The following is a 4,410-nucleotide window of genomic DNA, read 5'->3' as shown; positions in this document are numbered from 1 at the left end:
TTTTCACTTTGTATCATCTGCTGACGATATCCAGATGAGCTGTAATATCCAGTTGACGACAGCTAAATATATTGTCTGTTCAAGGCTAATGTCGAAAATCTCAAAAGCTAGTACCAAACACCAGTGAACTGAAGAAATTATAAAATAAATTTTAGAACTTAACTTATTCATACAAAATAATATCATTGGGTCTACATCTGGACAGTCCAATGATTTTTTGAAAAATTAAAAAAATCGTCCAGAAAACCTGTACCAGTCTATGTATTTCGGATGGATATTCCATCCATCTGAAATACATAGACTGGCCTGTACAAAATATTTTGCTTAATACACGCTGGTTTCCATTTGTGCATGTTAGCGTTTAATAAGCGGAAAAATATTTAAATTTTGGCTGGAATTCAAACCACATTTCACAAAAAATAGAGGACTTTTGTTTGGAATGCATTTACATTTGTACGTTACTTACTATGTAATTGCACATACAGCAAAAGCGATAAATTATCAATATTCAATTATTCACGTTTTGATCTGAACAATATGAATCTTTAAATTGCAATCAAAAATACACTGCCAAAGGGCTTGAAAGTAATGCATAAACGAGTGGAATTAAAAAAAATATTTTAAAGCCCCATAGATCCGCAGAAAAATTAATCAATTCAATCAAAATTATATGATTTGAATTCGAGCCATATCGACTTTCGTCAAAAAAATTAATGAAAATACACAGAAATTCGGTAGTTTGTCGTACTAGAGCTACTATTCACAAGGTCGATCTAGTATTCTGACAATGTTTTTTCGAAAGGGCATCTAAAGACCTACAAACTGAGCGATTATAATCAAAATCATAGAATTTGAACTCGAGTTACAACGTACAAATCAAGTTGTCTTGAAGTTCCCATACAAATTCTTAGGAAAAACCTCATTTACAAGAAAAATAATTTTCTTGGACGAATTTTCCAAAATATAGTTTTCGTGGATTCGGTTCAGGACTCTGAAAAAATAGGTTTCAAGTTGATAGCTGATACCTTACTTGAGTTATTCATGGTACAAACAAACAAACCGAAAACGTTTCTAAAGCTTGATTATACATCAAGCAATACGGTTGATTTCGTTTCTGACAGTCATTTTGGCAAAATGGTCACTAAGTTCAAAATTTAACTTTTAGATTTAAACAATTTATTTTTTATTATTTTAACTTTATTTTACATTTTTACTGCCAATTTTGTTACATTTACTACTTAGTTTGTATTTAACCACAAAAATATATTTAAAAATCAGAAATGTATTAGATTGAATCCAAGGGAAACAAATGTAAAAATTCTAGTTAAATTTAGAAAAACAATAATAATTTTAAGCGATTGAAAACACAAAATCAGTCTGCCATTGGAGAAATCAGCATACCAAAAAGTCACACAGCGACAAACACACACATTTGCTTCTAATAAAAAAATTGCGTTAAAATGATCAATCATCATATCCGCCATTCAAACTGCTTTAAGAAACGATATCATATGGCACATTTGAAATGCTGCCACTCGAGTCCGTGAGGAGTCCAAGGCCTCTGTTCATCGGTAAGTAAACATAAAAGCACTTGACCTAATCATAGAAATTTTCACATGTTTCCCATTCGATGATTTCTAAACCAACTTTTTTTTCTATTTTATTTCTTTACAGATTACATTTCCTTCATCGTATTTCACATATAAATGTGGATCGACTCAGGAATGGATCATTCAAAGATCAATTTAAATTGCTCAAGATCAAATATTTCATCGAAAAATCGGAAAATCACATTTAAAATGGACTCATGAAACGAAAACTACTTCGCAATAAAAAAAAATATGGCATGTTCTATCAATTCAATGGAGCTATATGAGCAGTTCGCCCTCTAAGGTGCAGATTAGAAATGATAATTATTATCTTCGATTCCATGGCAACAGATCACTTGAATCGGTATGTAAAGTGCAGTAAATTGCATTTAATTTTTCAAAATCCTTCAGTAGCGCCAAAAGGATTTTTTTAATCAATTGTTTCTTTCTTTATAATTGCAGATCACATAAGTGCCTCAAGATCAATTGTCAACGATGGTAGATAGAATGAAGTCGCATCGAAAATAAACAACGAGCCCAACATGCTTATCCAGTTTAAATGTAAAACCAGCACTTTTCATCATGAGTGTCAATTCGAGAAAATCGCAACATTTCACTGAACGAAACTGAAGTCACTTTGAAAGGTCGCACAATTGCAAACAGAAAATAGGTTACTCTAGACAAATAAAGTAAATTAAATTCAAATCACATAAATATCAATAAATGTTAAGTTTTTGAAAATTCGCGAAAATAAGATTTTATGAAAAAATCCTTTAATACACGGCAACGATTGATTCGTTTTTTGAATTCAAACGATTTTTTTTTCACAGAAGTTAAATTAAGATAATTTTTGCATCAAAGAAACTATTACCTTTTATCGAAAAAAGATATTTTTTTCATTAAGAAAAAAAAAACACAATTGTAGAATTAATATCGTACAGGCATCATTGAATCAATCTATATTTTAATCATATATTTAATTATATAATCAAAATTATACGCCTTACGATCACTTTACATTGTAGTTCACTTTTGCCGATTACGTTCACTTACAAAACTGACATTTCTTTACTTTATCTCGTTTGCAAAAAAGTGAATAGTATAAATAAATTAATTCGACCATAATTAATTATTGGCTAAATCGGCTATTTTGGATCGTTAGTAGTCTGAATGCCAAGTTGGATATAATCATCTTAATTTGTTTCAAAAAAAAAAAAAACACAAAAAAACTGTCAAAACGTTCCAAATTAGCTAGTTGACTGATCAGTCAATATTTTTACACACAGGACCATTATTATAAGTTTCACTGTTATTTGATAGGAAAATTTAAGAAAGTTCAATAAAACCATGAAGTTTGTTGATGTAAACATACATAAATGATAGTTCCAAGTCATTGATACAAGTTTTGGGTGAAATTTCAGCTTCAAAAGCAGTCTTTTGATAAAGAGCAACGTTTTTTCTTTAGATCGAAATTTTTATACTGTGAAAGACTTGAAGTAATGTGCATTTTCTGCATGAGCAGGTTTGTATATAAAGTTAAACTTGTTTCTCTTGATCTCTCTTCTGATGAAATGATCTACTTTTGATGTTGTTTGTATTGAAAATGGTAAGTCTCGAATATTTGGACCGATCTTTTTGAAACATTGAAATTTTTTTTTGTATATTTACATACGTCTCGATTTATCTAAATTAAATACCAATACTGAGTCTCAATTGATAGAAAACTAAACCTGTAAGTATTGAACACCGGTCCTTTTCGAAAAAATTTTTTTCTAGTCAACGAAATCCCAAGAATCACTGGTAATGAATTATGGAGCAGTCTCTTTTAGATGTCTTTGTACATTTTAATTTAAAAGATCGGGGTCTCAATAGAGAAATTGTTTAGTTGATGCGATAAAATTCAGTACCGTGCTAAAAATATCATATTTTCAAATATGGCAAGTAAATTTGTAAGAAGAGCACAATAACTAATGATGGAATAATTTTTATTCAATTATCATATTTGATACATTATAATTATCATAACTAGTTTATTTATAAAAAAATGGTTCAAAAATTCGAAAGAGACAATCTTCAAAACCCAACCTCTTCAGTGTAAACTCGCATAACACGAAGAAATTTTCTACATTCCTCAAACGCGACTATGAATCACAAGAATGGGTAAGATTGTTTCTAACCAGATATGCACAATAAATCTCAACTACAAATTGGATTTCTTCTGACCACGGTCCATGCCCATATTCATTGAGAAACATGCTGCAATTCTTCAAAATGTCCATTGCTTTTTCTTCCACATAACAATATTCGAATATAAATTCAAACTTTGGGTCAACCATAATACTTTTTTGATCAATGTCAGTGTCCGTTGGATGACACCTTTTGCATTTGCAACTAAAATTCCAGTTCGATTGAAGTTTCTCTTGTCGTCCGTGCAGTGATTGTTTCCGTTTGCCCAAATAGCTAATAAATAGTTGATCGCCCCTCTTCACCGGTCGAATTGTGACTAGATGTTGTTTTCCAGCAAAATATTGCAGCAAATTTGGTGCACACGAATGATTAAACATTGAAAAAATATTGCCAATTGATGCATACGATTGATTACCATGTGAATTATTCAATATGACAAGAAAATGATGTGCAATTAAATGTTGTAAAAATCGTTGCTTTTCTTGCGATTCAAATAACGCAGCAATTTTCGGAATGCTCATTAAATTCGTATAAATTGTATGCACAAGCAATATATCTTCTATAGTCGGCTGTGATTTGCTCAATTGAAAAAAGAAATGATAGTTTGATGTGGCATCATGCAACGATGTTGGTA

General features: G+C 30.6%; 1 long non-coding RNA gene across 1 annotated transcript; it reads left to right on the top strand.

The window, feature by feature from the left end:
- The first annotated feature begins 6 nt into the window (after positions 1-6).
- Positions 7-2,956, top strand: LOC116346237. Its single transcript, XR_004201569.1, has 3 exons — positions 7-1,571; positions 1,675-1,953; positions 2,052-2,956. It is a non-coding gene; the product is annotated as an uncharacterized LOC116346237 (long non-coding RNA).
- The last annotated feature ends 1,454 nt before the right edge of the window (positions 2,957-4,410 follow it).

This window comes from Contarinia nasturtii, unplaced genomic scaffold (genome assembly GCF_009176525.2).
Source record: "Contarinia nasturtii isolate CC-2019 unplaced genomic scaffold, AAFC_CNas_1.1 Cnas_scaffold_1480, whole genome shotgun sequence".
Classification (NCBI taxonomy): domain Eukaryota; kingdom Metazoa; phylum Arthropoda; class Insecta; order Diptera; family Cecidomyiidae; genus Contarinia; species Contarinia nasturtii.
This window is presented reverse-complemented; position numbering and strand designations above follow the sequence as displayed.